Raw genomic sequence first — 13,264 nt, 5'->3', positions numbered from 1 at the left:
AACAAAGAAAATCTCCAACACAAGGGGAGAACAACGAAAACAATCGAGACCATTCTGTCAATACAGCTCACCTAAGGGACCTCTCTGACATAGAATTCAGATACGAAGTCATCAAGATGTTCAATCAACTCAATGAAACAGTCAGACAGCCAGCCAGTAACACCACAGAAAAAATCGACAAATTACGAGAAGAAATGAGGGCAGAAATGTCACAATTACAAGATTCCATAGATGAAATGAGAAACTCAGTTTCTTCTCTTAAAAATAGAATGACCACAGCTGAAGAGAGAATCAGTGACCTGGAAGATCAGCTGCAACAAGCCAACACGCAACAACAAACAATGGCAAGGGACCTCAAAATGGCTCTACGGAGAATCAGAGTCCTAGCAGATGATTCCAAGAGGAACAATATTAGAATCATGGGACTACCTGAACCTCAGGGAAACAATCCCAACGAAAAAAACACCGTCAAACAAATCATTGCTGAAAAATTCCCAGAGCTGCACAATGCAGCCATTCAGGTTCAAGGAGCACGAAGGGTGCCAGCTAAAAGAGACCCCAACAAAAACACTCCAAGACATATCATAGTTAGAATGATAGATATTGCCGATAGAGACACAATACTGCAAGCAGCAAGAGCAAAGAAGGAAATCACATACAAAGGAGCATCCCTTAGATTCACAGCAGACCTATCAGAGGAAACCCTACAAGCCCGAAGGCAGTGGCGAGATATAGTCAAAAAACTCATGGAAATGAATGCTTCCCCAAGAATACTCTACCCAGCTAAACTCTAGCTCAAAATCGAAGGAACAGTACACTATTTTATAGATAAACAGCAGCTCAGGAACTTCATAGACTCAAAACCAAACCCAAAGCAAGGCCTAAAGGGGCTACTATAAGAAAAGACAAACCCTACAACCACAACACACCCGCACAGAAAGATAACACAAAACCCCATAACCATTCTCTCTCTCAATGTCAACGGTCTAAATTCACCAGTTAAGAGACACAGAGTGGCAAAATGGATACAGAGACAGAACCCAACATTCTGCTGCCTACAAGAAACTCACCTCAACAGCCGGAGCAAACACAGACTCAAAGTCAAAGGATGGAAAACAATCCTGCAAGCACACAACTCCCTCAAAAAAGCTGGGGTGGCCATACTAGTATCCGGTAACATTAATTTCACCTTGAAAAATATTAGAAGGGACAGTGAAGGCTATTTTCTCTTCATCAAGGGATACGTACAACAGGAAGAAATCACACTCTTAAATGTATACGCACCTAATGAGGGAACAGCTAAATATTTAAAACAACTGCTAACAGATTTTAAGGAGGACATCACTACCAACACAATAGTACTTGGAGACTTCAACATCGCCTTATCACCTCTGGATAGATCAACAAGAACAAAACCCAGCAAAGAATTATTGACTTTGAAAGAAGTAATAGAAGAGAAAGGGCTTATGGACTTATACAGGGCTTTACACCCCAAAAAGAAAGAATACACATTCTTCTCCAGCGTGCACAGAACATTTTCCAAAATAGACCATGTGGTAGGACACAAAACATACCTCAACAGAATCAAGAAGATAGAAATAGTATCAGCCATCTTTTCAGACCATGATGCACTGAGGATAGAAGTGAATCACACACAGACACGGAGAACCAAATCAAACACCTGGAAATTAAACAACTCGATGCTGAACAATGAGTGGATCAGGAACGAAGTCAAGGATGAAATCAAAAGATACCTGGAAACAAATGAGAATGAAGACACAAACTACCAGAACTTATGGGATGCAGCGAAAGCTGTATTAAGGGGAAAATTTATAGCTCTGCAAGCCTATCTTAAGTCGATAGAAACGATGCACATAAACAATTTGACCTCACAGCTCAAGACCTTAGAAAAGGATCAACAGAAAGAGCCTAACTCAGGCAGAAGGAAAGAGATCATAAAACTTAGAGCAGAAATCAACGACATGGAAAACAAAGAAACAATCCGAAAGATCAATGAAACCAAGAACTGGTTCTTCGAGAAAATAAATAAAATAGATAAACCACTAGCAACACTCACAAAGAAACAGAGAGAGAGAACCCTAATAAATCGAATCAGAAATAAGAATGGGGATATCAAAACAGAAACTAAATAAATTCAAGAGATCATCAGAGACTACTTTGAAAGTCTCTATGCCACGAAACACGATAACCTGGAAGAAATGGATAAATTCCTGGATTCCTACCATCTCCCAAAGCTGAATCAAGAAGATATAGAGTACCTGAATAGACCTATTCACATCAAGGAAATTGAAACTGTAATCAAAAGTCTTCCCAAAAACAAAAGCCCAGGCCCAGACGGATTTACTAGCGAATTTTTCCAAACATTTAAAGAGGACCTATTGCCAATTCTTCTCAAGCTTTTCCAGGAAATTGAAAAACAGAAACTCTCCCAAACAGCTTCTATGAAGCCCATATCTCTCTAATACCAAAAGGAAACAAAGACACCACAAGAAAAGAAAACTACAGGCCAATATCCCTGATGAACACGGATGCGAAGATTCTCAACAAAATACTAGCCAATAGAATACAACAACTCATCAAAAAGATCATACATCATGATCAAGTGGAATTCATCCCAGGGATGCAAGGATGGTTCAACATTTGGAAATCAATCAACATAATCCATCATATCAACAAAAGAAAAGATAAAAATCATATAATCATATCAATAGATGCAGAGAAAGCTTTTCACAAGATCCAGCACCCATTCATGATGAAAACCCTTGCCAAAATGGGGATAGAGGGGACCTTCCTCAATATAGTTAAAGCCATCTACCACAAACATACAGTAAACATCATTCTCAATGGGGAAAAACTGAGACCCTTCCCCCTAAGGTCAGGGACGAGACAAGGATGCCCACTCTCTCCACTACTGTTCAATATAGTACTGGAAGTACTTGCAATAGCGATTAGGCAAGAAAAAGATATTAAGGGCATCCAGATAGGGAAAGAAGAAATTAAGCTCTCACTATTCGCAGATGACATGATACTATACTTAGAAAACCCTAAAACCTCTACCAAGAAACTCCTAGAAACAATAGGCTTGTATAGTAAAGTGGCAGGCTATAAAATCAATACCCAAAAATCCATGGCATTCCTATACGCAAATAGAGAAAGAGAAGCAAGTGACATCAAGAAAACAATCCCATACACAATTGTGCCCCAGAAAATCAAGTATCTAGGAATCAGCTTAACTAAGGAAGTAAAGGACCTGTACAAAGAAAACTACAAAACGCTACTTCAGGAAATAAAAGAGGACACGAGGAAATGGAAAAATATCCCCTGTTCATGGATGGGGAGAATCAACATCATCAAAATGGCAATACTTCCCAAAGCACTGTACAAATTCAATGCAATCCCTATAAGGATACCCATGACATTCTTCAAAGAAATGGAGCAAACACTCCTGAAATTTATATGGAACAATAAGCCCCCACGAATAGCTAAAGCAATTCTTGGGAAAAAGAAAATGGGAGGAATCAACCTCCCTAACTTCAAACTCTACTACAAGGCAGTAATAATTAAAACAGCATGGTACTGGAACAAAAGCAGAGCTGCAGACCAATGGAACGGAGTTGAATATACTGACATTTCCTCCCAAACATATAATCATCTAATTTTTGATAAGGGGGCAAGAAAAGTGAAATGGAGCAGGGAAAGCCTCTTCAATAAACTGTGCTGGCAAAATTGGACGGCTACATGCAAAAAAGTGGGCTCAGATCTCTGCCTAACACCATGCACAAAAGTAAGATCAAAATGGATTTATGACCTCAACATCAGACCAGAATCCATAATGTTTATTGAAGACAAAGTCGGCAAAACTCTCCATGATATTCAAGCTAATGGTATCTTCAAAGATGTCACGCCACTGGCCGAGCAAGTGAAAACAGAGATAGACATATGGGACTATCTTAAACTAAGAAGCTTCTGCACCTCAAAAGAAACATTGACCAAAATACAAAGACAGCCTACAGAATGGGAAAGGATATTCACCAAGTACACATCCGACAAGGGGTTGATATCAAGGATATACAAGGTACTGGTTAAACTCCACAAGAAGAAATCACCCAACCCCATCAAAAAATGGGGTGAGGAACTGAACAGAAACTTTCACAAAGAAGAAATTCAAATGGCAAAAAGGCACATGAGAAAATGCTCTACATCACTAATCATCAGAGAGATGCAGATCAAAACCACAGTGAGATATCATTTCACACCACGGACACTGGCCCACATCCACAAGAATAAAAGGAACTGGTGCTGGCATGGATGTGGCGAGAAAGGGACCCTCCTTCACTGCTGGTGGGAATGCCGGCTGGTCCAACCCTTTTGGAAAACAGTATGGACGACTCTCAAAATATTAGAATTTGATCTGCCATTTGACCCAGCTATAACACTCCTGGGAATATATCCCAGAGAGGCAAAAAGGTATAGTCGAAGTGACATCTGCAATTGTTTGTTCATTGCTGCACTCTTTACAATAGCCAGAATCTGGAAAAAACCTGAGTGCCCAAGAACAGATGACTGGTTAAAGAAACTTTGGTACATTTACACATTGGAGTACTATGTAGCTGTTAGAAAAGATGAAGTTATGAAATTTACATACAAGTGGTACTACATGGAAAGTATCATGTTAAGCGAAATGAGTCAGAAAGAGTGGGATAGACACAGAAAGATTGCATTCGTCTGGGGAACATAAAGCAACAAAAAGGGAGATTAACACCCAGGAATGGCTGAGATTAGTACCAGGAATTTTGCTCCATGAATGAAAGGCCAGCCACAAGCTCTAGGTGAAAAGGAAGCTCAGATAGAGAAGAGAGTACCAAATGAAGGGTGTTGTGAGGGCCCTCCCAGGGTGGGAGAAGCATGCTAAATGTAGTCGATAGACCAAACATGATTGCCACTCAAAGCCTCTCTTGCAAAACACAGTACCCAAAAGAAGAGAGAGAGAACAAGGGGGAATACCCTGCCACAGAGGCAGGATGAGACGGGGAGGGGGGTAGGGATGAGGTTTGGGGGGGATGCTGGGACCCGTGGGGATGGATGACGGGCACTGGTGGAGGGATGGGCACTTGATCATTGTATAACTGAAACCCAAGCACACAATTTGTAAGCCTATAACTGTACCTCATGGTTTTTCACTAATAAAAAAAGAAAAAAAAGAGAACTCCCAGAACGACCACCAACTGGGAGCTCTTTGGCACTATTGCTGCAACATGGGAAGATGCCATTGTTGACAATGTTGACGAGGAAAACGATCGACTGGTTCAGCACCTCCATGATTGTGCGAAGAACATCAAGAAAGAGATAGACACAAAAAATCGCCTGTCTTTGAAAACTCTTGAGCTTATTCACCAACATGGCTTGGCGCATGCCTCAGGAAACCGCAAGTAAATGTCTGAGCTTGCAAAGCAGTGGAGAGAAGCGATAAAGGAAGACCTCAAAAAGAGAAGAACAGCAGTGCTTGTAGATGCGGCAGAAGCCGGGAAAAGCATTCGCAATGCCCACCTGTCCTTCGCCAACTACAAGACTAAGATGACGGCCTCCAACATCCTAATGGATCTATTACATCTTCCAGAAGAGCAATGGAGAAGATTATCCATGACTTCTACTCAGATCTCTTTGATAGCCACGTTCACCTGCCCACATACCAAATTCCACAGGATGAATATGTCGTTCCCAAAGTTCTCCCATCTGAAATCCGACACGCTATTTTGTCAGTGAAAAAATGAACAGCACCTGACCCAGACAAGGTCAGACCTGAGCACATGAAGTACCTTCAGTCAGTACTCATCAATACACTGGCTTGGCTCTTCCCACACTACCTGTCTGAATGCAAGGTTTCGTCCCTGTGGAAAATCAGCAGGACTGTACTATTGTTCAAGAAAGGAGACATCCACGACATTGGCAACTATCACCTGATCTGCCTATTGTTGTCATCTACAAGCTGTTCACTCGAGTCATCCTGAATAGGATTGGCATAACACTAGATGAAGGATGACCATGCGATCAAGCCGGGTTCCGCAAAGGATTCAGCACCATCAACCATATCCACACCATAACCAAGCTCATTGAGGTTTCTTGGGAGTTCAAGATGCCTCTTTGTCTAACGTTCATTGATTTAAAGAAGGACTTTGATTCTGTTGAGACAGAAGCAGTCATCGAAGTCCTCACCTATCAAGGCATTCAAACGCAATACATCAGGATCCTCCATGCGCTATATTATGGATTCACTTCCAGGATCTCACCATTCTACAAAGAAGTGATCATCAATGTCAAGAGAGGGGTTTGACTGGGTGATACCATTTCACTGAAACTCTTCAGTGCCAATCTTGAGAACGTCATGCAATGACTGGAATGTGAAGGGATGGGACTTAAAATAGATGGTCAGCAACTACACCACCTCCACTTTGCTGATGACATCATTCTAATAACACCAAACATTAACCAAGAAGCACAAATGCTGAACGACTTCGACCGTGAGTGTAGAAAGGTCGGATTACAGCTGAATCTCATGAAGATAATGTTTATGAAAAACAGTCTCGTTTCTGATGTTCTATTCTCTCTCAACAAAACGACCATCTCCGAATGCAACAGTTACGTGTACCTAGGTCGAGAAGTCCACATGACAAATGACCTGGCACCTGAGTTGCGCAGGAGGAAGAGAGCAGCTTGGAACACCTTCAAGAGCGTCGAAGAAATAGCTAAGAGGACGAAGAACCTCTGGCTCTGGGCACATCTCTTCAATTCCACTGTTCTTTTTACATTAACATATGCCTCAGAGAACTGGGTCCTAAGCAAACAGGATGAGAATGCAATTCGTGTCTCCCAAAGAGGAATGGAAAGAGCTATGCGTGGAGTATTACGTTTCACCCAAATGAGAGAAAGTATCCAAAGTTCTGACCTCCATCGACGGTCAAGAATCAGGGACACTGCCTCATTTGCCAATGCATCAAAAATCAGATGGGCTGGACATGTAATGAGATTTGGAGACAACCGCTGAACCAGAGCCGTTACCAACTGGAATCCCCGGGATGTCAAAAGACCGCTTGGCCGCCCACCTATGAGATGGTCTTCATTAAGACCCTGAACGATCGGTTTGAGTCTCTTCATGTTCCTAGAACAGGCAGATGCCATTGGGCTACACTAGCACGTGACAGGGACGAATGGAGACGTTACTTATGCCCTCTCGAACAAATCGATGAGTAACAGGATGTCAAGTGATCAAGTGATCAAGTGATCTGCAAGAAATCCTTTTCTCTAACATGAAATCCTGGTGTTGGTCAGAACCCCTGTGGAGTTTTTGTGCAGCCTTGCCCCTTTGTACATCTTTATATCTCTTCATTCCTGAGCTGAAATCCTTCCAGTGCACAAGAGCCAGTGGAGGAGATGACCCCATAAGAAAGGAACCACGTTCATATTTCTCCTATCGTGTGGTCGTAAGGAAATGGTCAGGGTCAGGGTCTGTGAAGTCCTTATGTTGGGCGCATCCCAATACAGCTCAGGGGAAGTTTATTACCAAAGGAGAGAAACAAGGTCTGGGGTGTGCCCAGGAGGGCTGGTAGTAGCACGGACCAGCAGACAAAATCTAGAGCGAGGTCTCAGGAACTGCTCCCTACAACCTGGGTCATGCATTCCAGCTGAGTATACCTGGGGTCTGAACTCACCAATTTATCAATATTCCTGGGAAATAGATGGTACTGAGTGAACATTAATTTCGTGCATGGTTTGCAATCTGGGAAAAAATAATTACAATTTATCACTTTCTCTCAATTGATATCGAGGACATATATACATGCACATATGTAAAGACTAGGTAAGTGGAAAACAGAAATATATGTTTATATATATATATATATATATATACATGTATATGTCTCCTATTAGTGTCCACTGGAAAGTCTCAGACAGCACGACTACATGATGGGCTATTTGTCATGCAAACCAGAGTATTACTGGGAATATTTGTGCTTCTGTAGTTGGATTATGAGGTTTTCTTCTTAGGTTGAAAACAAGATTCATACCTGCACTTTGAAAAATGTTTCCAAATTTATCAAAATGGTCAATTTACAAATAGCAAAACCATTCCTTCCCAACGACAGAGAAAATGCTCATATCTGATGTGAGTGTATTTTCATTCCCTCCCCTAGGAGAACATTGAACATACATGAATCAGGACAACCCTTCAATTCCTGAAGGCACGATGAGAACAATATGGGTGAAAGTTCCGACCAATGTCAGTGCAGAGCACAGAAGCAGGGGCCTGACTTGAAGGCCAGCCTGGTTTGTCAATGTGGTAGAGCAGAAAGGCATAAACAGATTCCTGGGACAGGGAAGTCCAGAAATCAGACCTCGAGGATTGTTCTCAATGCACCCTTCCCGCTTCTGCACAGAGCAGGCACCTGGATGGGGCTCCTTGTTGACTGAACTGCTACCTACAGTTCTGGAGTGTCAGACTATTCGCAGTCTCCCCCTGTCCTCTGCCTGTAGTGACAAGTCCAAGTGACAGTGGGCATTCCACGTTCTCAAATGACCAACCACTCTCTAGTGTACACACTTCCAACTGAATGAAGAAAGTCTGGGGCATTGCCCTGAAGTCATTTTACTCATAAATTCCACATCCATGAGGAATACCTGGAAAGAGTCCTGATCCTGTCTACTCTCTATGGGCTTAACCATGCTTACTGAGTTGAAAATCACTCAACTTTCTGCAATATAGAAAAAAATTAGAGGATATCATGATGAATGAATCAATCAGCAGGAAAGGGAGAGATACCACATGATCTGTTTCATAATAGCACTGTAGCACCATTGTTCATCAATTTGCTACAGCAGGCACCAGTAACATCTCCATTATAAAACTTGTTACTGTTTTTGGCATATCGAATATGCCATGGGTAGCTTGCCAGGCTCTGCTATGTGGGCAGGATACTCTCGATAGCTTGCTGGGCTCTCCGAGAGGGATGGAGAAATTGAAACCAGGTTGGTCGCGTGCAAGGCAAACTCCCTACCAGCTGGAGCGATAGCACAGTTGTTAGGGTGGCTGCCTTGCATGTGGTCGACCCGGGTTTGATTCCTAGCATCCCATGTGGTCCCCCGAGCACCACCAGGAATAACCTCTGAGTGCAGATCCAGGAGTAACACCTAAGCATCGCCGAGTGTGACCCAAAAGGCAAAAAACAAACAAAAAAACCTGGGCTGCTTTGTGGGCCTGGAGCAAACGCTGGCCTGTGTGAGACCCAGGTTAGGGGCTGGGCCAGGTCACTGAACAACCTCGACTTGCTGGCCAAGAAGGGCAGGCAGCGGGTGCCTCGGCAATTATTGGGAGCCTCCCCAGCTCCCCCCAAATCTGGCTTCTTTTAGTCAGCATAATTGCATCCAAATCCCTCCCTGGGGTTGAATCTGTTGGTTTTCATGAGCAGAGGGAGCTTTCTGATAATATAGGGCTTAAAGGATCCACAGCAAGGTAGCAACAAGGGCTAAGAGCAGCCAATAGGAGAACTGATCCACGGAGTTGAGTGTTTTTGTGTAAGGGGCTTTAACCTTGACTTCAATCTCTGAATCCTCACAGCATCCTATTCCCTGAACACCAAGACTTCAAACTGTTTCAATCTTCCTAGTCCCACAACAAGTGCCAGGGGCTCAAAATGGTTGTCCCAGCTGCACACAGACAGGGCACTGGGACAGGAAGTGCTCCCTAGTGAGCAGAGGTGTGGGGGAGTCTCCTAGCCTGACCCAAGTCTAACCATACACCTGTGTCTTGGGACAGACAAGAACCTCAGTTCCCCTCACTCAGTCCCTGGAGGAGACTTTCAGTTTCCTGTTCTGGGGAGGTCCAAAGCTCACAGTTTCCTGTTTTCAACATCTCCTCCAGGGACCCTTAGCTCACATTCTAAATGAGAGGAAGAAAGGAAATGTTTTGGCTGACACTGGGGGCATGTTTTCTGCCCTATCTAGAGTCTCAGGAAAATCCTTTCCTCTTAAAGGTGTTCAGTTCAAAAATCCCAGACAATTCTTCCATGCCCTGTCTTCCCTGATGAGGTCTTAGCATGAAGTGAGAAGCAACTCCGTGAGACGGGGAAACGTCCCCCTTGCAAAGGCCATTGATCAAATACTGATCAAATACTTGGACCCCGTCTCCCTGAATGCAGTTACCGCCTTATTACAGGGACTCTGGGAACAAGAAGATGGTCCATCTGTCTTGGGCAGTAGATACTCAAAGGTTTATGAGTGCAGCATGGCTGAGACATAGCTGCCCACATGGGGCATAGACCCTTAGTCATATGACAGTTTATTAGGAGAGCAATGGTCCATAGGTGCTGAGGGAGAATGCCTGTGTGCACTAAAGAGAAGGTGGCAGAGAGAAGCAGGGGATTGTTATGACTGGAGAAGCTGGAGCGCTGGCCTTGATGCTGTAAGGCAGAGGCAAGGTTGAAATATTGCTGACACCAGAGCTCCTCTTTCCCAAGTCTCGAGCCATTGGGCACCAACAAATCAAGGCCAAATAATCTACATTATACTTAGAAATGTCAGAGAAGTTGGGGCCTGGAAAACTCTCTACAGGTAGAGTCCTCTAGTGGTCAAGGAGCTGTGCCAGGAAGAACTTCTAACCTCCACGCAACTAGTGGGACACTGTCCCCTTAATAATGAGACCACAGTTGGGGTGGTGCCCTGAGTATTCTGGGACTATCTAAAGGGATTCTAAATCAGGCAAGATTAGAAAACTGTCATGACTGTGCTTCAGGCAAGAATAAAGTAGGGAATTACCATCACTGTGTCAAGCATCACTGACTGTGGCCCCTAAACAAAAATACAAAAATAAAACTCAAACAGGAATTTTCTATTAAGCATGTACTTTATATACATTTATAAGATACAACTATATCATATTTTTATGTAGGAGTATTGCTATTTATTCAGCAATTGATTAGATTGATAGAATTGGACATGAACCCCAGCTTACTATTTTCCCCCTTTTTTATAAATTTATTTATTCAATCAACGTGAGAGCAATTACAAAGCTTTTGGGTTTAAGTCTCAGTCATACAATGATGAAACACCCGTCCCTTGACCAGTGCCCATTTTTCACCACCCAAAACTCCAGTATACCTTCCATCCCACACCCTCTCACCCTCCCCTTACCTGTTGGGCAGATTATGTCCACATTACTCTATCTCTACTTTGATCACATTGAATATTTCGACACCAGATATGCCATTATAATTTGGGATTTTACCCCAACACTCAGCTCTGCCAAAAATACATTAGATAATTTGTTTTCTATTGCTGATTATGAATAACGTATGATGTCACACAGCCACAATCTCGGCCACGTGATTTTGGAATTCCAAAATTTTAACAATTAAATCTGGAGGGATTTCTGCCAAAACCTGGTGAGTTCTGAGATTTGTTCCTGAGTCTCTGGGATCATGGCTGTTAAGCAGCTTGATCAGAAGCCAGAGAGGCCACTCACGGGCAGCAACCTGGGGTCTCGTTGGGGCGGGGAGGAAAGGGCCAGTTCCACTCTCATCTCATAAGACCCCACATCTCATCACTGTGGGCCCAAACATGACTGTCCAATGGCCTCTGGAAGATGGCGGCCACCGAGCCACCAAAGGGGAGCAGGCAGAGGACAGCACCCTTTCCCCCCTATGGTGGCCTGGCGCTGGTAACCTATTGCAGGAATTGGACACATCTCTGACAAAAGCCGCTGGGTTCCGAGATTTGTCTCTGAGTTCTGAGATCATGGCCATTAAGCAGTTCGATCAGGAACCAGAGAGGTCTTGCCTCCAATTATATAGTTGAGCCAGAGGTAGTTTGCGGGTTTGTCTCCCACATACCTAACTTTTGGCTGTTTATTTTCTTGGTAAACTTGGTCCCAAGTTGTTGGGGTCTGGTCAAAGGCACAGCAGCAATTTTGGGATATCTGAAAGTCTGAAGGCGACATTAGGCTGCTGATGCATTTGCCTCAAAGGTACAGAATGACCTGCTGGCAGCACCATACCCATAATTTCTTTATGGAAAGAAATGAGTACTAGGAAGGGTAGTTGCAATAGCACAGCGGGTAGGGCATTCGCCTTACAAGCGGCCAACATGGCCGACCCGAGTTCGATTCCTCCGCCCCTCTCGGAGAGCCCGGCAAGCTACCGAGAGTATTCGATATGCCAGACACAGTAACAACAAAGTCTCCAATGGAGATGTTACTGGGCCCGCTCGAGCAAATCGACGATCAACGGGAGGGCCTTTACCTTACTACCTTATTATTTTATAGAGACACAGGTATGAAACAAAGTAAAGTATGATTACGATTACAAGTATTCTAAATGGTGGTTATATTAAAAATATTTTTGAAATATTTTTTCATTAGCAACTTGAAATTGAAATAATTGTGATCATTTTAACTTGCTGAGACAGATTATTGAAATAAGTGAGGAGCCTCCTATGACCTGTTTCAATGCTTCATTGGCAAGTGCTCAATCCACCAACCAAAGTGTGAGAGTTAAGCGCCCCAATGGGAAAAGGTAAGAAAGTTTCCCCTTATAATAGACTTGGTCACCTCATGCAAATCCTTCTCAGGCTCTGGGGTCAAATGCTCTCTGAGCTGTGCAGCTCACAGCTATCTCCTCACTCAGGGCTGAGTCTCTGTGGAAGGCAGAGCTGTGGTCAAGAAAAAGATGATTCTTTGGGGTCTTCTCCTCTGCCTGGTAGTAGCCCCCCTGGGTGAGTGTACCAGATATGACAGGGTCTACGGGAGGGAGTGACTGCAGGGACTAACAGTGACTGTTTCCCCTTGTCCCCAGGTGCTGTGTCTGCTCTGACCCTGCAAGAGTCGGGCCCAGGCCTGGTGGCTCCCTCCCAGACTCTCTCCCTCACCTGCTCTGTCTCTGGGGGCTCTGTCACCAGCAGTTACCATTGGACTTGGATCCGCCAGTGCCCTGCTAAAGGGTTGGAATGGATGGGGTTCTGGTCAGGTTATACCAGCTACAACCCAGCGTTCCAGGGGCGCATCTCCATCACGACTGACACCTCCAAGAACCATTTCTCCCTGCAGCTGAGCTCAGTGATCCCCGAGGACACAGCAGTGTATTACTGTGCGAGAGACACAGTGAGAGGAAGTCAGGGTGAGCCCAGACACAAACCTCTCTGCTGGGAGAGTGTGGGCTGCAGGAGACCACGACCAGCAGGTGGCGCTATGGCCTCTAAC

This window comes from Sorex fumeus, unplaced genomic scaffold, assembly GCF_029834395.1.
Source record: "Sorex fumeus unplaced genomic scaffold, SorFum_2.1 ptg000044l, whole genome shotgun sequence".
Classification (NCBI taxonomy): Eukaryota; Metazoa; Chordata; class Mammalia; order Eulipotyphla; family Soricidae; genus Sorex; species Sorex fumeus.
The sequence above is the reverse complement of the archived record's forward strand: the minus strand, read 5'-3'. Positions refer to the sequence as shown.